Raw genomic sequence first — 22036 nt, 5'->3', positions numbered from 1 at the left:
TGATGTCTGAGAGTGACAGGCCCACAGGAGCTGCAAGACTGTGTGAAGTGTGGAAGGCAGCTGGGCAGGGCACCTTGGCCTTCTCCTTTGTCTGTAGCCAGGTCCTGGCCTGGGTCAGACTCCACTGTAGCCTAGAGCTCCTAGCTAGAGAAGAGCAGGCTGAGGAAGGTGCTGGAAGGAGTGAGCAGGAGAAGAGGTCCTTCCAGGATAGCAAGCAGACAGCAACCCCAGCCCTCAGGAGGGTGGGGCATCAGGCTTCACTCAGCCTGAAGCTGAAATCGTGCCTGTTTCAAGCATTCAGTCTAAAGGAGCAGGAAATAGAAGCCCACAGAGTTTGGAGGCAAAGAAGTTTCTGGTATCCCATGAGTGTGGGGGTCACGGCCCTTATCAGGACTTCTGAGCTGATGTGAGTAATGCTAGGAGCTGGACCCCACTGCAGCTCAAATGGAACCGGCAGGGCTGAGGCACTGAACCCCGAGTCAGGAGAGGGACATCAAGCTCATGAACAGCCTGCAGGTGCCCACAGGAGCTCATTCATCTGCTGTTAGCCCTCCTCCAGTGTGGCTCCCAGGCTCCACCCCCTCTGCACCAGCACTGGTCCCATTCAGTGCCGAAGGAGCAGGTTGGCAACATGGTCAGATGTTCACAGCTCTGAGACCAATAGCTCAACTTCCCCCTGTCACTGAGCCAGCGGTCCAGACAGATCATTCCTGAGCACCCAGGACCTGAGGCCAGGGACCCCGAGCTTGTGGAGCAAGCCCAATGATACCCGCGTCTCCTGCTCCCCTCCAACCTCACAGTCCTTCCCTTGCTCAGATAAGATACTCACACCAGGCCTGGAGATTAATTATTTAGTGTCAGTAGAGGATGGTATTTTTGATGATGAAGAGATTCACATAACCGCTAAGTATTATTATAATTGGGGTGCTAAGCAGATACATTTATCTTGCATCTACTAATTAGGCGGGGAAGTAAATTAATTTTCCCTATCCATGCTCATTTTGCTTGTTGGTTATTTTTATATCAAGTACAGGGAGAAAGCCTTATCTGGCTCCGTATGGATTATATAGGCTGTGCTCTTCTGTCCGGCCAATTTAGATAAAACTGGATCCACCCTAGAGAAATTTCATTTGGGGGAGTGGAGTGGGAGGAGGAGATAAGGCCTCCTTGTCTAAGGGAGTTATAAATAGTGGGCAAATAAATAGAAAGTCCCAGCAGCTGTTGGGAAAAAAAAAAACTGGATTTCTTTTTTCCCTGCTACTGTATAATTAGCGTGAGTCACTGTCCTCTTGGCTGGGAGTGTGTGAGGGAGAGGACGAGGAGGGTGGAGGAAGACACGGGGTGTGTCTTCCCCAGGGAGGAGACAGGCAGGCCTGGATTTGAAGAGGATGCTGTGCTCACTGGGTTTCCCACCACCAGCAGGAAGCTCAGAAGAAAGCCACACAAGCAGCTGTTCAGTGCTCCTGAGGCCAGTCGGGAGGAAAGGAGCATCATGGTCCAAAGGGGCCCCAGGACCATGCTGTGGATGCAGGTGCAGGGTGCACAGCACCTGTACTTCCTGTTCCCCAGGAAGTCCCAGGGCTGCCAGCCCTTGCATTTCTCATCCTGCATTCCCAAGCGCATGTACCTTCTGATAGGGCTGCTCCTCTGGTCCTTGGTGGTTCACTGTGGCCCACAGTCACATTCCCAGAGAAAGGCAAGGCCTCCACTAGCCTGACTGTATCTGAAAAAAACCTGCTGTTCTCAGGGGTCTCACCAGGGTGGGGTGTGACACCTGAACTTGTGGGAAGCTGTTCAGTAAGCTGTCCTCCCAGTTTGCTGCTCTGTGTTCCCACCCACTGCCTCCCAACACACACACACACACAAACACATAAGCAGACTCATGCAAAAGCAGCTGGACTCAGTAGGACCTCCATGGGATGGTCTTGAGCCTGCTCTCTGGCTGTCTGCCATCTTTGCTCTACCACTGCTTTGCCAGGTGGGGGCACTGATTCACTCCAAGACAGAGGCTCTCCAACTAAGGTAGAGGTGAGCTAGACACCGAGTGCAGGAACTTTGAACAGGTGCTCCGTCTTGGGAGATCCTGAGCCTGCACATCTTGCCGAGGGAGGGTCTCCTGAAATTGTGGGCTCTGAGTGTCTGACCCACTCAGCCTAGTCCTGGCTGTGCGCTGGGGCTTCCCTGGTTTTACTCAATAAACACACAGTAATGGGTTGAATGATGGCCCCCAAAGATGCCCAGGCCCTAATCCCTGCCCTTTGAGGATGCTGATGAAGTTGAGTTTTGAGACAGAAGAATGCCCTGGATTATGTGGGTGGGTTCTGACTGTCATTGCAAGTGTCCTTAGAGGAAAGCAGCAGCACTTTTGACTACAGGGACAGACAAGGCGATGTCATGGTCTTAGGAGAGATCGGAGAGCTGCCCTGCGGGCTTTGGAGATAGAAGGAAGCTGCCAGCCAACGGCTGTGGGCAGCCAGGACTGGCACAGGCAGGGCTGTGGGGAGAGTTTGGACCCACTGGAACCCATTCTGGGAACCCGACTGTGAGAGAACAATGAGCTTGCTTTTAAGCCACCAATGTGGTGGTTCTCAGCTCAGCTTCTCACTACTCCAACATCCCCCAAATGGCCTGCATTGCTTAGAAACACACACCGATGGCTAGGCAGAGGGTAGACACTCACTGAGCCAGACACCAGGGTCTAATTCTTCAGACACCGAGATTCGGCTTTTGCAGCTGCAAAGCTCAGAGTTGATACTGGTGAAGGCGCGGTGCCTGGGAAAGGGGTGGGAGACTCAGCAAGAATCACAGGTTACTTTATCGCCTCAAGGGTAGTGCACAAAAGAGGTCACTGCGATGTTTACCTAATCAAGGCAGCCAAGTTCACAATGAAGATTCAAACAAGGAAACAGAGGAGGAGAGGGATAATTCATTTGTCCAGGCTCCTAGTTCAAAAGCGGCATGACAGAGACTCTTATCTCCCAATCCTTATCACCTTCAGATCAGGAATCCAGAGCCCCTTCCTACAGCTTGCCAGATCTGCCATTTAACATCTACCACTGGCAGTGAACACTGGCCCAGGAACACTCAGCACTGCCAGCCCTGCAGCCTCCTTTAGATCTACGTGGGGCAAGTTAAGAACTTGCCACGATGCTCATGGCTCCCCGCGATGAGCCCCTGGTGTCTCGCTTCCATGGGTGTGGTTTTCCTCCCCCAGTTACCTTGCTGCTCCCCACCCTCACCCAGGCTCCGGCACCGGGCTTTGTGGCATTGATAGAATGGAGAAGCCCCATCTTTCTCACTTTGGTGGAAACATGGGCTTTCCATAGGTCCTTCTTGTTCCCTCTGCAAACCCCAAACCCAACACTCCATCTCTACTGAGCTTCCTGTGCTCCCCTTCACAGAGAACGAGCCTGCCCATCCTGGTGCTCCGGGTTCCACCTGCAGCCCAGGCTCACTGCCTCTGAGTGTTTGTTTTCCTTCTTCCGACAACAGACAGCATCTGTATCTTACTAACTGTATCTTTTCCCTTAAGCAACTGGGCTCAGTGCCCAGTACATAAAGGTCACTCAATAAATGTTTGTTCAACGATTGAATGAATTAATACATAAATATAATAAAGTGGAATGTTATTATTGATAGAAAATTAATTCTGGTATCTCCGAATAGCGCCTTTGACGATTTGCCTCCGGGTGAGATAAAGCCGAGAAGCGACTCAGGAGGTAAATTCCAGGGTGACCCTTTGGAAATGAGGTGAGAGAGCGCGGCACTGGTTTTTCTTTCCTGGTTTTTATATTTCATTTCAGTAACTAAATCTCTTCTGGCCCACAGTGGAGCTGTGTAACTTAGAGAACACATCAACACAGAATGAGACTATGTGGGGAATTGAAGATGAACATCAATTTACTTGTTCCTGAAAATAAAAGTTTCATGGTAAGAAAAATCAGTAATGTGAATCTTCCCTTGAATTCAGAGGCAGATGAATGGGGGCGTCTCAGCCGTGATACTCTGAAGGCAGTTCCGCAGATTCTGAGATGCCACGGAGGAAGGATTTGACCAGGAGCTGGCAGAGGTGGGGACAGAGAGGGGTCCCTGAACAAGGCAAAGTCATTTGGATGGTTCTTGTCTTTCCTTCCTGCACTTAGCTTCTGTCCCTTCCATCCAGAGCCTGGCCTAAGGTTTGTGTGGTTCAAGTCACTTTCGTTCCATCCATCTTACTCTTTGAGCCCTTCATCTGAGTGATTGTTCTGTCCCAGGCCCCAAATCTGGCTATGAAATTTGGGAGAGTGTGAGTTGAAGGGATAACCACAAGCTGGCTGAAGAATACGTTTCAATCCTGTAGTACAGAAAAACAAGCCCTATGCAATGTGTCTGGCTTAGGCTAAGTCAGCGCCGTATGTACAGGAGCACCTGCTGGTCTCTGGTTTGGTGGAAATCGAAAGCCATGTGCATCAGACAGAAGCATGGGGAGAACATGACCCAGCCCTGTGATTGGCTGACAGAGGGGCTGTAGGCAGGCCAAGCACCAACCTGACATGGTGCAATGACAACAGGTGTGTCCCCTTTCCCCACAGTCATCCGTCCACCAGGTCACATGCAGAAATACCATGGCTAACCTGACAAGGGTGTGTTATAACACTTTGTTAGTTAATGTCAGAACATCCACCTGCCTGACCATTTCCCAGGAAGTTAATTGTCAGTCTCTCCAGGATGGGATACAGATCTGTGGTTAATTGTCTTCCACTGTCTTTCACACTATTTTTCAAGGTTCAGCTGCAGATTTTTTTTTCTATGCTTCTCGCTATGGACGTTAAAGGAACACTCTGAGTGTTGCCTACAGGTCATAACATTGGTCTTCAGATCTTGCTTGGGTCCTTCCATCAGAAAGTGATGCTCATGATGCATGCATACGTGTATATGTTTCCATTTATGTATATATGCGTGCATACATGCATGTGTGTGTGTGTTTATAGAACACATGAATAAATGGCTCTTAAACTGATGTCATCCTTAAGTAGTAATCATATATCCGATACCTGTGGCTTCTCTGGAGGCTCTTGAGAATTTGGAACCAGTTAGGCATAAAAAACTGTCACTTTTGACACTATACATATGCTTTGTCAGGGATCTTGGGTTATAAGGAGCAGAAATGCACTCAGGAAGCTTCAGGAAGCAGTTGACTGTGAGAGGGTGAACTGCAGCCAGTTCTTGTTGGGCGTGTACCCACTCTGGGCTCACCTGATTTAGCTCAAGCCCTCCCTGTTCCTAGGACTACGTGGCCTCCTGTCTCGGGGCAACCTGGCTGGGGCTGCAAGGTTCACAGTTGCTGTATTTCTGTGTCCTCGCCCTCACGTTTGTGGCTTGAATGTGACATGATCCCAGCCAACCTCGGCACCTGCTCTGGTTCCGACCCTACATACATTGCAGAGGAGAAGTCTAACACAGTTTTTGTTTCACCAAGAAAAATGTCCTAGGACAAAAGAAGAAGGTTTCCTTGGGTTGACGCAGTCTCATCTGCTGCGGACAGGCGTGAGGTCAAGGGCAGGTGGTGACCTCTTTGCCATGATGGATTCGGGCCTGATTTGCATTTCTAGTATAGAAGGTCACATGCATGGACCAGCCATTTAAGAAATGGAAATTTTAAAAACTGCCCTGAATCTTTGATCCATTATTCTATTGGATGGATTGTAGAGTTAGAATATTATACTTAATTCAGAAACAAACTGTCTCCAAAATGTTCAATGAAGCATTAATAAGAGTGCAAAGCAAAGATAATTCTACATTCTTAGCAATAAGGATCAGTTAAATGACCAGTTAATACAGCCTGCTTCCGATGTGTTGTTTAAACCACTAACTGTTTAAGTTTGATAGTCCTTCTGTAAGTTAATTTAATAAATAAGATGCAAAAGTATACATATAAGAAAAGCTAAAATATGTTTACTTAGCAATAAGCATAAATACATTATAGAAATTAGTACTTTCAGGGCCAACATTGTGGCGCAGTGTGTGAAGCTGCCACCTGTGATGCTGGCATTGCATATGCTAGCATTACAGTTTACATTGTGGCTGCTCCACTTCCAATCCTGATAATGCACCTGGGAAAGCAGTGGAAGATGGTCCAAGTCCTTGGCCCATGACACCCATGAGGGGGACCCAGATGGAGTTTTAGGCTCCTGGCTTCAGCCTGGCTCAGCCCTGGCTATTACAGCGTATTGGAGGAGTGAACCAGCAGATGGAAGATTCTCTCTTTCACTCTCTCTCTTTATGTCCCTCCCTATCCCTCTCCCTCTCTCTGTAATTCTATCTTTCCAATAAATAAATAAATAAATAAATAAATAAATAAATTAGTACTTTCAAATGCTTGCCCGTGATAACTTTTGGGTCCATGTGGGTATTTCCGCCCCTTTACCTCAGGTTTTCTGTTTCATAAATCTTGTATTTTAAGTATTTTATACTAGAAATAAATTCTAAGTCCTGTGACCCTCTGGCTTCCTCATTCGTCTTAGCTTCTGCTTTAGGATTGGACATTTAAACTGAGATGTGTGAGCAGATGAGGTAATAGGCACACTTGTACTGATATGCAGATCAAAAAGTCAATCCGGTGTACTAGATTTGTGGCAAGAAAAATATATTAAGTAGTCTTCATTTTGCCAAATATCAATTAACCTTAAGCCCCTTTCAAACATGTGCAGTATTTTTTTTTGTCAGCCAGAAGTAACTGATGATTCCTCAATCTGCTGTCTCCAGATCCTTGTGTAGTCTTCTCTTAAAGCCATCACAAATGGCAGCATTTGAGAGCTACAGTCTGCTACACAATTAAATGTAATCTTAGAAAATAGCATAGTTTTTTTTCTTCTTATGGGACAAAAGTACCTTAAATATGGATATTGGAGATCTATCAATAAAATCTAAAACAGAAACCAGTTGGGCAGAATTTTTAAGGTGATCTCTGGAAAAGTTTGGTGAATTCTTTTGCATCATAATAATTGCTCCTCCCCGCCTCCCCCTTTTCCTGTCCTGTGCACACTCTTTTGCAAGTTCAGGCTTCTTCATGAGTGAATCAATGCCTTTACATGTAGTCATTATCTGATTACTCCATTTGGAAACTGATGATCTGTTAAATAAATCATTGGGAAGAAAGAAATGCCAACACAGCTGTGTGACATGCCAAGTAGTACTTTAGTCTTTTTCTGAAGCTCAAAAATATTCATGCAAATACAATTTGCAGTGTTTTATTTTAATTTATCCACCTATTCACGGATATATTCATTCATGGATTCACTCATTTATTTGACAGGTGTTTGCTGAGAGGCCTGGAAGAGCTCGGGTAGAGAGCACATGGAAAACTATTAGAACTATAGAAGAACTAGAAAGAGCCCTCGCAGGCTGGTTCAGGCAGTCTGCTAGGCCTGGGGGTCAAGTGGTTCATAACCAAAATCCCTGTCCTCATGGGACTTATATTTCAGTGAGGAACACAGAATAAACAGATACACAAATTGCACATGATTTCTCCTATCGTGGCCAGGCTGATGGGGCTGTGCTCAGTGCCACTATACTACCAACTGTCCAGGTTTGCCAGAGAGCATAGTATTTCCTATTTCTAGCTGGGGAATAGAACAAAGCCCAAAAGAACATTTGTATGAAATGCACATCACATTTTCCCCAGCATGAAATCAGAAACCAAGCTCTCAGAAGTCAGGGACACATTTTTTATATTATATATATTATTATATATTATATATAATAAATACATATTTATAATATATAATATATATTATATATTATAATGTATAATATATTTATTATATTATGTATATTATAATAATATATAATATTATATTATGATATTATGAAAGTAAAGAAAACGGACCAAGCAGACAGAACCCTGTACTCCTATTTCAACCAAGAGGCCCCCTTTAAGAAGCTGGTATCTGTTCACATACCTAAATAAAATAACAATAGTAAGATAGTAAGGCATGCAAATAAGTCAGACAGTGCAAACAGGCTGGGGCGGAGGATGGTCCAGGCTGGGACAAGTGTGCTATTTACAGAAACTGTTTGCTCTGCCTTATTATCTGCCTAGCAGAGCTCAGGTTCTGTGTATCGTTCAGGTGCAAGATGTTTGTGAGAGGCCAAGAAATCTCAAGGAGGGATTGCCAGGGAACACAAAACTGATGTCAGCCCTGGACTCTTCAGCAAAGAGAGCTCTGGATAGAAAAATCACAGTTATTTATGGCCAATGTCTGGGCCAGTGTGTAAGGAGCGTAGAAATTGCCATTGTGCCCTAACAGGCAAAAAGCTGAACAAACCAAAAAATCAACAGCTCCTCTTAGATTCATTAGCGAGGTGAGATCACAGGATAAATCTCTGCCCTGGACATTGGGAGACCCACAGGCGGATACAGATAATGGTGACACTGGAGCCAGAAGTCCCCAGCAGCAACCTTGAGGAACTGCTGCAGGAACTTTAATTGATGAATTGCTGGAAGCTCAGTGTGCACCAGCCTGTGAGATAAAATCTCAGGAGGAGCTCAGTTATTGAGCGGTCCCCATCCTTTTGTGAGTTTTATTTACCTCCAGGAACTGGAACCAGGAACTCAACAACGCAGAAATACTCCTGTGTGCTTCTGGCAGGGCCAGCAGTAAAGGAACCATTGAGAAATAGGCATTCTATCCTTCTAAACTAGGCCTGCACTCAAGAGGAACTGCTACCAGAAACTAATCTACTGGGGTTTTAATAGAGTCAACTGAGCTGGGAGAAGAGAAATACTCAACTACAGCCTCATCTAGACTTGTACCTGGGAGAAGGACATAGTCAATGGCTGTACCCTTTGCATTTTGTATAATCTAAAGGAGTGAAAACAAAAATCTCAATCCCAAAACTCCTGGTAAGCTTTTGTGATGCTTATAGACAGGAGCCCTGGCTGTGTAGAAGGCAGCCCTAATCATGGGCCTCTTTTTGCCACAATGCATTTTACCCACTTCATCGTGTCCAACTCTCAATGAAAACTTACAAGGCATACTGACAGGCAAAAACCTAACACATTTTTTAAAAATACAGTATGAAGAAGCAGAGTAAGCACCAATACTCAATTCAAATGTGGCAGAGATATAAAGATGATACCAAGAATTTTCTTTCAATTTTAATGTATTTACTAAAAATGCACTGAGAGAGAGAGGGATAGACAGAGAGAGAGAGAGACAGACAGAGAGAGAAAACTCCCATTTGCTCGTTAACTCTCCAACTCCTCAAACATTTCAGTGCCATGGGCTTGACCATGCTGAAACTGGGAACATGGAACACCACCCAAATCTTGTCAGTTACATGGCAAGAACCCAGTCACTGTGCATTAACACTGCCTCACAGAGTCTGCACTGGCAGGAAGCTGGAGTCAGGAATTAAATCCAGGTGCTCTGATACGGGACATGGGTGTCTTAACTGGCATTCTAACCTGTAGGCCAAATGCTCATCCCGAGACTGCACATCTAAAGTGACTATGACCAGTATGCCAGGGGCTCTAATGGAAAAAGTAGATAACATACAAGAATAGGTAGGTAATGCAAGCAGGGAGACAGAAATTGTAAGCAAGAATGGAAAAGAAATGACTTAAGGGCTGATTCTGAGGCCAGAGTGCTATTTAGAGATCAAAACCACTGTAGCAGCAGTGAAGAACGCGTGTTATCAACTTACTTGTAAACTGGATATGGCTGAGGAAAAACTCTTGGAGCTTGAGGAGTTCTCATTAGAAATTTCCAAAACCGAAAAGCAAAGGGGAAAAAAGAAAGACTGAAGAAACAAAATCTCCAGTAACTATGAGGCAACTGCAAGAAGCATCACATATGCACAGTGAGAGTGTGAGAATGAGAAGAAGGAAAGGAACAGAAGACTTGTTTGAAGAAACAATGACTAAGAATTTCCCTAAATAAACACCAGGCACCAAACCCCAAACCCAGGAATCTCAGAGCATCAAGCACTGTAAATGCCAAAAACAAACAAGTGACATCTAGACATATGATAATCAAACCAGAACATTCTAAAAATAAGAAAAACATCTTGAAAGAACTTACCTACAGAGGAGTCAAGGTAAAAATCACATGTGACTTCTCAGAAACCACATCTACAAAATGATTATGGAGTAAAATATTTAAGTGTGGTGGGAAACAAAGGAGAGAGAGAGAATGCACAAGGTTAGAATTCTGTACCTGCAATATTATCCTTCTAAAGTGAGAGAGAAATAGAGTTTCTCATACAGACAAATATTTGAGGAATTTGCTGCCAATAGACCTGCTTTGCAAGATATGTTTAAAGGCATTTTTCAGAGAAGAGGAAAAATACAGAGCAAAAATTTAGGTGTGCATAAGGAAAGGAAAAGCATGAGAGAATAAAGAAAACAAGCCAAAATATATTTATTCTTAAATGATGTGGCAGATAGCAATTTGTTGGAAATAAGAGTAACTACAAAATATTCAATTAAACTAAAAGGGGTTTTCAAAAATTCATGGAAGTGCATATATAAGAAAAGTTATTCATGGATGTGAAGATTGTTTGCACCCAAATAAAATTATCCTTTAATACTGTTTTCCAATAATTTTTTGAAGTATCTACCTGTGCTTACATACAATCCTGTATTGAGGATACACACACACACACACACACACATATATATATGTTTATATATATAGATACACACACTTATGTTGCTTATAGGCAACAATGTATCAGTTATACATATCTATATATCTATCTATGTGTATGCTTATTTATAAGCAAACTAAATAGCAGTAATGATATAAGGAATAGGAGGGAGAAATTAAGAATATTTTGCTGTTATGATTCTTTTACTACCTATGAAGCTATGAATTATTGTTTGTTAGTGGAACTGGATAAGTTGTAAAGGTGTATTGCAAACTGTAGGTCAACCACTAAAAATATGTATAGCTGACACACTAAGAAAATAGAATTATATAAAGTGCTGAATTGAAATAATAAAAAGGAAGAAAAAGAATAGAAAAGTTGTGAACATTGAAAATGAATAACAAATATAACATGGACACAAATACTGTAGTATTAATCCACCAATACCAAGAATCACTTTAATCATCAATCATTTAAACATATCAATTGAAAGAGTGCTACAGTGAATTGAAAAACAATATCCTAATATATGTTACCTGCAAAAAGCTCTTTTTTTATCAGTTTGCACCCACACAAAGCTCTTTTTAAATATAAAGCTGCGTATAGATAAAAAATCAAGGGATGGGGACCAGCGCTGTGGCACAGTGGGTAAAGCCACCACCTGTAGTACTAGCATCCCATATGGACGCCGGTTTGAGTCCCAGCTGCTTCTCTTCTAATCCAACTCTGCTGTGGCCTGGGAAAGCAGTAGGAGATGGCCCAAATCCTTGGGCCCCTGCACCCACATGGGGACCTGGAAGAAGCTCCTGGCTCCTGGCTTCAGATTGGCGCAGCTCTGGCCATTGTAGCCATCTGGGGAGTGAACCAATGGATGGAAGACTCTCTCTTTCTCTCCCTCTGCCTCTGCCTCTCTGTAACTCTGCCTTTCAAATAAATAAATAAATAAATAAATAAATGTCTTTTCAATAAAAAGGTCAAAGGATGAATAAAAACATTCATGATATGATCACTAATCGAAAGAAAGTTTGATTAGCCATGTTATTTTCAGGCATAGCAGACTTCAGAAGAAGAAAAGTTCTCATGAGAAAGAGGAAATTGCCATAGTGATAAAGGGGTCAGTTCTCTAAGAAGCCTTAGCAGTCCTTAATGTGTATGACACATTGTGTTAGAACATCTGGAGCCAAAACAGACCTGTAAAGAGAAATGAGTGAATATCCACTGTTATAGCTGGATGCTTTGAAAGCTGTCTGTCAGAAGTGGACAGATCTAGCTGTCAGAAAGTCAGTAAAGAAATCATTGATACCAACAGCACCTTCGATCAACTGGATATAACTGATATGTATAGACTATGTCATCCAGCAGTCGAATACAATTCTTAAGCTTCTATGGGACATTCATCAAGACAGACAATATCCTGGACCATAAAATACACCTACAGTTTAAAAGGATAAAATACAATTAAACAAACACAATGTCTGCTCTCAGATCATAATGAAACTAAAATATAAATCATGGTAGGAAAACAGGTAGAAAGTCTCAAAATTGTTAGAAAGTAAACCACACACCTATAAATAAGACATGGATCAAAGAGGAAATTCCAAGGGAAATTTTAAAAGTATTTTTAAGTAAATGTGAGTGAAAATACAGCTTGTCAGACTTTGTGGTGTTCAGCAAAAGCAGCACTTAGGTGGAAATTTATGGTATTGAATGCATATATTAGAAATGAAGAAAAATCTAAAATCAATCATCTGAATTTCCACCTTGGGATATTAGAAGAAGAGAAAATTAAATACAAAGTGAGCAGAAGAAAAGAAATAATAAAAGCTTCTCCGGAAACCAATGAAATTGAAATGCGCAAGTGGAATTTTAAATTAAAAATACATTAACATTTACATTAGCACCCCAGAAAAAATGAAATACTCAGATATAAATCTAATAAAATGTTTTCAAGAAGTAGATGAAGAAAATTGTGACACTTTTTCTGCTCTAAATTCTATGCTTTTTCCACAGAAGATTTCCATTGCTCCAGTGTCTGGGCCATGGTGGCTACCCTGGTCCACCTTCAGCTACCTTAAGACCCAATAGTGTTGATTATGATCCCTCATGTCTTCGTAGCCCATCTTGTGTTTCTTCGCACATGGATGAACTCCTAGTAATTGTGATTCTTTAAAAAAAAGTGTATCTTGATGATAGACTGTTACTCAGCTAAGACAAGAATGAAATCCTGACATTCACAACAAAATGGAAGCAACTGGAGATCATTATTTTAAGTGAAATAAGCCAGACCCCAAAAGACAAATCATTACATGTTTTCTTTTATTTGTTGTAGCTAGTATAGACACAATATAAAGAGTGTGTGTATATGTTGTATCATTCAATATGTAGTTATGAATATTGCTTCACTGGATCATACTAGTTAAATGACAAAATATTCTTCTTTTCTATGTTAAAGAAGTGGAGAGGCAGGGAGAGTGAGGACTCTTGGGTTACCAGAATATGTTGTTCTTAATTTGGATGTTGGTTATGAGTGTGAACAGAGGATGCAAAACTCATTTATTTATACACTTATGTGCATTTCTTGGTATGTATACAGTATTTCAATAAAATGTTAGAAAAGAAAGAAAACATACCCTGGTTCGTCTTTGGCTTCCTGGACACTTGACAGCCTCACTGAAAGATTGACACGTCATTGAGGGGGCACATGGGGCATTTCAGCTTTGAAGCTGTTCTTGACAGCATTGCAAGGTGCCCACACAAAGAGGCTTTAGTTCTGAATACCAGATGGCCAATGCTACCACAAACAGATGTGTTAAAGAAGAGGACTTAGCAAAAGGTTAAGGAGAAGCGAGCCTCTTTGGATTTCAGGATCATCACTTGCAGGATATTTCACAGAGTTGCAGAAGACTCGCTAGTGGTTTCCAGATTGTACCCTCTGTGCAAGATGGGCAGGTGGGGAGGATTTTTCAAGAACACTTCTAACAACTAGCATTCTGTGTTTCTTTCTCTAGTTATGCTATAGGGATTTCTGGTGCTCACTGTTTTTCTAATGAATACTTCTGGTATTCTGGGCCAGAATATATCTACTCAAGTTCTTAATAATCAGTATTTCTACTACATGCCATTTCTACTTTTGAAATTCAATTTGTAGTATTTTTTGTTCTTAAGGTCTTTGCATTTTAGTGTAACACTCAAGTAAAAGGTACCTTACACAGGCCACTAGCTTAGATATCTTTGTGGCAACACATCTTGCTCAGAACTCCTAGAAACATCTATAAGTCAGGACAAATATGAATCTCACTAGTATTTTTAGTGTATGGTTGTGAAGAAATGATAAATAGACAAAAGATAAACTCAAACATGTTTCCGGTGTTTTCGTGTTAGGGTAAAATTCACTGTATCTCTTTTATTATCTGATCACTGTGAGAAGACAAAAGGTCAGATGTCCTGGGCACCAGCTCCTCTCAACTTCACAGTTGAACCTGACCCTTACTCTTGTAGGCCTATGTTAACAGGTTGCCTGTTTTTACTTGTTGCCAGGACAACATAGTCCATGGAGGAGTTCCTTGTGCAAAGGCAGCTGACCAAAGCAAAAGTCTTCCAATAGCATTGGAAGTTGAACTGTAGACAAAATATTTTGAATTATTATCATCGTCACTTTTCTGTTCATATGCTGGTGGTCGATGACACAGTACAGCCCATAGTGTTCCTGCTCACTCTGATCTCACGTGTGAATTAGTGCGTTGACTTGTGGTTACCTGGAAGAGACTGAACCATCCTGAAGCATCAGGGTAGGCAGTTTTATATGCAGGGCAGACCACACACTCATGGGACAGAGTCTAATTGGCTGTCACATTTTTTCCACATTCTAGTGACTTCAACTATGCTGAAATTTGTCATATTTTCATTTTTTTAAAAAGGAAATTTCAATACACTATTTTCTTTGTAGAGCTTGCTTTTGTTGTTCTTGACTTTAAAGGACTCTTTAAATTTGAGAGTCAGAGAAACAGAAAGAGAGAAAGAAAGAGGGACAGGTGTGTGTGTGTGTGAACAAGAGAGAGATAGAGGGTGCTTTCATCCACTGGTTCATGCCCCAAATACCCACAATGGCCAGTGCTGGCCTGAGGCCCAAAGCTAGGAGAGAGCCAGGGATGAAATTCAAGTCTCATGTGGATGGCAAGAACCCAATCACTTGAGCCATCACTACACTGCCTCCAGCAGTCTGCTTGCAAGAAAAAGGAGCCATTTCCAGAGCCAGGAATCTAACCGAGGGGGGTCTAATGTGGGGCAGGAATCTTAACTGCTCTGTGGCATGCCCTGTCCTACATGGTCCTTTTAAGATAAGGAATATGTAGCAGTGCTCCTCTTTGGGTGACTCTAGCATTTTCCGCAAACAAAATTACTGGCTATGTGGCTTACCTCCTGTTTTATTTCTATTAGACAAGGTCTTACTCTATCTGTTTGACCTTTCCTACCTATGACAAGTGAGTTCGCATTTTCTCTTTATGGATCCGCAAAAATAAGACATCACAATTCCAAATATATGTCACTTCCAAGAAATTTATCACTACTGACAAAGTACATATTTGTTTCCAAAGCACTGACACTGTAGTAGCAGAATTAGGCCATAACTATCAAGATCCCAGAACATTTTTTTCTGTTGCTTTCATAGGTGTTGTGCATCCTACTAATTTAGCACAACCATGGGAAGGCAATCAGAACCTGATTTTTGCTGAGGATGTGGTCACTAGGAGTTAAAATCCCTGATCTCAAGGTCAAGGATGTGTCAGGTTCTGCAGTTAATTATTTAGTGTCTTCAAATTAAGGCTGCATCTCAATATGACCCCAGTCACTTTTCAGTTGGGATGTGTGTGTGTGTGTGTGTGCGAATGTGTTTGGAGAGGGAGGTGAGGTAATAAACATTTTCTTCCAGTTATAATCAGGTAAAGAATCAGGGTATTAGCCATTTTTCATTCAACTTTAGGGGGTCTGAAATGGACATTCACACAGTTTTGTGCTACAAAAGATGATGCGTTCCATGGGAGTTCATTCCTTGTTCTACTACCCTCTTCTAGGGAAAGTAATTTGTTATTTTTTTTTATATTTTACTAAATCTGCTTTCAATTTTCTCTTTAGATTCTGACTTGTCAGGATATGTCATCCTATTAATTCAGAACAAAAATGCCAAGTTGTATGAAGATACTTCAAAAAAGTTCATGGAAAATCAGAATTAAAAGGTAAATCTATTTGGGTGCAAGTTTTTAAAATACATGCATAATTTTTCATTGTATGCATTTTTCATGAATTTTTAAAAGACCCTTTGAATGTATTGTTTAGATAAGTAGGTGTGGGTTCTTTCTTAAGAACTGGTGCAGCGTTACAGTAATTGGATTGAAGTGTCAAAATCTTACCAAATTTGATTTGATTCAGAAACTTTTAAAAAGAAAACAAGAACTTAGAGTTTTCAAAGTTAGCATTCTAATTATAGGAATGTCTATTGGTTTCCCATGGCCAATACACCTGCTTCGGAACTGTGAATGTACAGTGGAGGGCTGAGACATCTAGAAAGGTCAGGTCTTTGATATTTAACGGCTGATACTCTAGTGTTATGAATTTGATAAATTGAAGAATAAATTTCCTTTTTTTTTGTTGAAGTAATGCAAACTTAGATAATGTAATCACAGGTCTATGAATGCCTTCCATTGACATTCTAGGAAAATGCATTGCCTTACAAATGGTATAGGATATAGTTTCCCTTGGGAAGACAGCAACTCCTGATGAATGGATTGTTTTTAGCAGAAAATAAGCTGCTCATACAAATTTGTTAAAGTGATTGAATATTCTCTTTCCAATCTTATCTAAAGTGGCTGAACAGAAATGGTTTTTAGTATGATAGGTATTCTCTTGAGTACCGAAAGCAATAGATCAACTATTAGACTTACATTTTCTTTATGAGTGTTTCCCATATATTTTTCATCTGCTTGGACACAACATGCTGTCCTTAAATATTAGATCACAAAAGCCATAAGTCCTACAGTAAATGTAACACATTCTATGTAGTTATTGGGAAATGAATTACTAAGTATTTTGTTTCTTTGATAAAGCTTTTATGAAGTGCTTCGAGGTTTTTAATCTATATTTTTCAAAATATATAATTGCATTCCAGGTTTTTTGTTGAGGCCTTTGACACAAAGAAATATGTCAGAATGTTTTCTTTATATATAATTTCAGCTTCCATATTCTTTGGTTTGTTGACTCCCCTTTAGGGTATTTTGCTGGAAAGAGACTTACTTTTTCACTTGGTGCCCTTGAGAAAGTCATCATTAAAAAAAAATGACCACTGGCAATGCCTCTGTCCACCAGCTTGCCACACTAGTCCACCAATGAGAGAAGCTACAGCCATGCTTGTTGGCCAATTTTTCATATCCACTTACCTAGTTATTATTAATACACAGGAAAGCTTATTTTAGTAGTTGTTGTTTCTATGTTAGGCTATTTTTCCCCTATAATTCTAATAATCTGGGTTGGTGACCTCATGATTTGTGCCATCCAGATGTTATGCAGTACTCGTCCACACAACGTTCACAGCATTGCTGGTGATTATATTTCTGGTAAGCAGCCTCTGTAACTCTCCTTCTAGAACTCTAGGTGCTTCCCCTTTGATACTACTTTTGGAATTGAGAGCTCCATCCTCACTCCTCACATGCCTAAGCAAGTTTGCAGTCCATGGAAGTGATCAAACCTTAGCAGGGAAACTGGTTAAGCACAAACTTCTCATCCCTTTAGCCTGTCCCATTTCTCTCCTCTGGCCATATATGTCATCAAACTCATTACTTTGAGGAAAACTCAATATAAAATACAAAATGAAGTTCTATGCCTCAAAATACAAAATGAAGTTCTATGCCTCAAAAGTTATATATGTATATATATATATACATATATATATATATATATATATATTTGTGTTTTGACAGGCAGAGTTGGACAGTGAGAGAGAGAGAGAGACAAAGAGAAAGATCTTCCTTCTGTTGGTTCACCCCACAAATGGCCGCTATGGCCGGCGCGCTGCACCCATCCGAAGCCAGGAGCCAGGTGCTTTCTCCTGGTCTCTGTTGCGGGGCACAGAGCCCAAGCACTTGGGCCATCCTCCACTGCCTTCCCAGGCCACAGCAGAGAGCTGGACTGGAAGAGGAGCAACTGGGACAGAAGCTGGCGCCCCAACCAGGACTAGAACTCAGAGTGTTGCCGCCGCAGGCAGAGGATTAGCCTAGCGAGCTGCAGCGCCAGCCAAAAGTGATGTATTTTCTTATTGTGTCATTCAACAAATTTGCATTGTGCATCTGCTATGTGTCAGGCTTGGCGCTGTGCTTTTAGGAAAATCCAGGGTAAAATAAGCCATCATTTTTCAAGGAGAATGTAAAACGGAGAGTAGTAGAAGAGGAGAATTTGGAAATAAACCACAAATGTGAGAGAGAATATTAACGAAGCCTAATGTTTATTCTTTGGAAAGCTAACAAGATAGACTACAGGAAAAGACTGAACAAGAAAGCTGAGAAAATAAAAATCATGCTTAGTGAAAAAAGATGATAACCTTAGACACATTAGAGATTTAAACATACTAAGACAACAGTTATAAAAGAGGAAGCCAGATAGTACACATGTGACAAGCTGCTCAAAATCATTCATAATCTGAGAAATGCAAATGTGAACACCGTGAGATATCTTTTTAAACCTTGTGCATTGGCAGAGTCAGAGAGCTAGATGATGTCAAGTGTTAGCAGGTGCTAAGAATCTAGGGATGAAGAACCCTGATTCATTGTGAGTACAAATAGACAGGGTCTATCAAGCAGGAGAATTGGCTGATATTGTATAATCTAGTTAAGTATACACTTGTGCTTCATGATCCAACATTTACACTCCTAGTTTTTTATTTTTTATTTTTTATTTTTTTATTTTGACAGGCAGAGTGGACAGTGAGAGAGAGAGAGACAGAGAGAAAGGTCTTCCTTTTGCTGTTGGTTCACCCTCCAATGGCCGCCGCGGTAGCACGCTGCGGCCGGCGCACCGCGCTGTTCCGATGGCAGGAGCCAGGTGCTTCTCCTGGTCTCCCATGGGGTGCAGGGCCCAAGGACTTGGGCCATCCTCCACTGCACTCCCTGGCCACAGCAGAGAGCTGGCCTGGAAGAGGGGCAACCGGGACAGGATCGGTGCCCCGACTGGGACTAGAACCTGGTGTGCCGGCGCCACAAGGTGGAGGATTAGCCTGTTGAGCCACGGCGCCGGCCCTACACTCCTGGTTTTATGCTGTGGGGTGGTTAACTCTAGTGTCAACTAAACTGGGCAATGGTCAATTTTATGTTTTCCCAGATATCCAATCAAATATTATCCTGTGTGTTTCTGGATGAGATTAACATTTGAATCCATAGGCTGAGTAACACACATGGCTCTCCTTGGTGTGGTGTGTCCCATCCAGTCAGTTGAACTCTTCAGTAGAATCAAAAGGATGACCCATCCTTGAGTAGCAGAGTGTTTTCCCTGTTTGATGTCCTCTGAACTAGGACCCAGGCTCTTGTTTTAACCTTTGGATTAGAACTGAGACATTAACTCTTCCTGGGTCTTGAACCTACCAGCTTTGTACCTGCAGGTACACCATTGGCTCTCCTGGGTCTCCGGCCTCTGTCTCAGCCTGCAGCTGTGGGAACATTCCAACCTCCACATCTGTAAGAGCCAATTTTTCATCTCACTGTCCCTCTCTTTTTCTCATTCATACACACACACACACACAATTTGTTCTGTTCTCAAGAGAAGCTTCACTAATGGACATGCTAAAGCATTTTAAGGATCTTAATTGTGTTTGTGAAGGTACACACTGGATAGGTAAAATGTGATGCAGTTCACATCATGGATGACCAGGCCATGATTGGAAGCAACACTCCAAATGTAACAAGATGAGTAGATAATGAAGATTGAATGCTGAATCAAGAAAGTAAGAAGCAGAATGCAATATGTTATTCGGTATCATTAGTGTAAAATAATAAGGCATGCATATAAAGCAATAGTATATATCTTATAAGACAAATGTCTATCTTACCAGGATGTATTTTTTCACATAAATAGAAATCTATGTATGCAGACATGCATGCATAATTCACACACACATATGGGTGGATGGATTTTGCCTTATGTGGAGAGAGAAATGAGAGCAGACTATGTAAATAAGAGGGAAAGGATAAACAATTCAAATAAATAAATAAGAGCTTTACCTAGGCTAATGTGCCAAAAACTGAGTAAAATGGTTAATTATACTCTCTGCTCCTTAAGGGAGAGAACGAAAATCTGATCGCATCCAACATTAATTAGATTACTTTAGACAAGGCAAATAAACAAGAGTCAAGCTCCCGAGGATCAGAGATTCTGAGAATTGCTAAGTTCCCTTGAGGTTGTTGATCCAATGTACCATGCAAGGCTGAATCATCTCCCTAAGCTTGCTGGGAAAAGGCTGTGCAGCTTGTGCCAGCGCCCTCTGCTGGTGATAAGCTCAGAGCTTATTTTACCTCTGGATACCTGTCTGCTTGAAAGAGCTTCAGTCTACCCCAGGCTCCTGACTGGCTCAAGACTTCCTTCTCATAATTTGGTTCCTTTTTCCTAACTTCCTTTGGCTCGTTTTGGTCTCAACATATTACCAAAGATATATAAAGACATTTTTCTTGGTATTTAAATCTTCATTGTCTTAACTCCGATTTGGGAAAGCTTGGATAAAGGAAAGGTCCTTTCCTTAATCTTCAACTTCACTGCACAGCATGAAAACATGTTTCTCCAGCTCAAAAATCCCATGAGTCATAGAATTGCCTTTAATTCTTATCTAACTAAAATGTCACTGAGAATCCCGTAAATGAGCATCGATATTGAAATAATTATTACATAAAATATGAGTCCAATGTTAAATTTGCAACTTTGGTTTATTAAATAACTTCTATTTGTATGGTCATGGTATCTGGTGAGGACTGAAAGAAAGGAAGCTGGGTCCATACTCAGAAGGGAATGAATACACAGGAGATTTGTGTCACGGAGGCTACTGCATTCCTTTCATTGGTGTCCATTCACTTAGAAGTAAGCATGGCCCAGCCTGTCTCTGAGGAAGTGTCACCTTAGATAAAATATTATTTGATAGCTAAAACACAAAATACTAAATGGCTCACTCACCGTTTTTTGAAAGGATTTATTTTTATTTATTTATTTATTTATTTTTGACAGGCAGTGTTAGACAGTGAGAGAGAGACACAAAGAGAAAGGTCTTCATTCCGTTGGTTCACCCCCTAAATGGCTTCTATGGCTGGCACTGCACTGATCCGAAGCCAGGAGCCAGGTGCTTCCTCCTGGTCTCCCATGCGGGTGCAGGGCCCAAGCACTTAGGCCATCCTCTACTGCCTTCCCGGGCCACAGCAGAGAGCTGGACTGGAAGAGGAGCAACCAGGACAGAACTGGCACCCTATCTGGGACTAGAACCTGGAGTACTGGCGCCGCAGGCAGAGGATTAGCCTAGTGAGCTGTGGCACCGACCTATTTTTTATTTTTTTTTAGAAAACTTTTATTTAATGAACTCAAATTTCATAGGTACAGCTTTAGGAATATAGCGGTTCTTCTCCCCATACCCACCCTCCCACCCCCATTCCCATCCTACTCCCACTCCCTTTCCCATCCCATTCTTCATTAAGATTCATTTTTACTTATCTTTATATACAGAAGACCAACTCTATACTAAGTAACGATTTCAACAGTTTGCACCCACAAAGACACACAAAGTATAAAGTACTGTTTGAAGACAGGTTTTCAGTTAATTCTCTTGGTACAACTCATTAAGGACAGAGATCCTACATGGGATGTAAGTGCACAGTGACTCCTGTTGCTGATTTAACAATTGACACTCTTATTCATGGCATCAGTAATCACCCAAGGCTCTTGGCATAAGCTGCCAAGGCTATGGAAGCTATTTAGACAGGGCCATAAGCAAAGTGGAAGTTCTTTTCTCCTTTCAGAGAAAAGTACATCCTTCTTTGATAGCTACTTCTTCCCACTGGGATCTCACTCACAGAGGTCTTTCACATAGATCATTTTTTGCCACAGTGTCTTGGCTTTCCATACCTGAAATGGAAAGCCAGATCCAAATGCCTTAAGGGCTGATTCTGAGGTCAGAGTGCTGCTTAGGGCATTTGTCATTCTTTTTTTTTTTTTGGACAGGCAGAGTTACACAGTGAGAGAGAGAGAGAGAGAGAGAGAGAGAGAGAGATAAAGGTGTTCCTTCCATTGGTTCACCCCCCAAATGGCAGCTACAGCCAGTGCGCTGTGCTGATCCGAAGCCAGGAGCCAGGTGCTTCCTCCTGGTCTCCCTTGTGGGTGTAGGGCCTAA

Source organism: Lepus europaeus, chromosome 17 (assembly GCF_033115175.1).
Source record: "Lepus europaeus isolate LE1 chromosome 17, mLepTim1.pri, whole genome shotgun sequence".
In the NCBI taxonomy this organism is placed as follows: domain Eukaryota; kingdom Metazoa; phylum Chordata; class Mammalia; order Lagomorpha; family Leporidae; genus Lepus; species Lepus europaeus.
The sequence above is the reverse complement of the archived record's forward strand: the minus strand, read 5'-3'. Positions refer to the sequence as shown.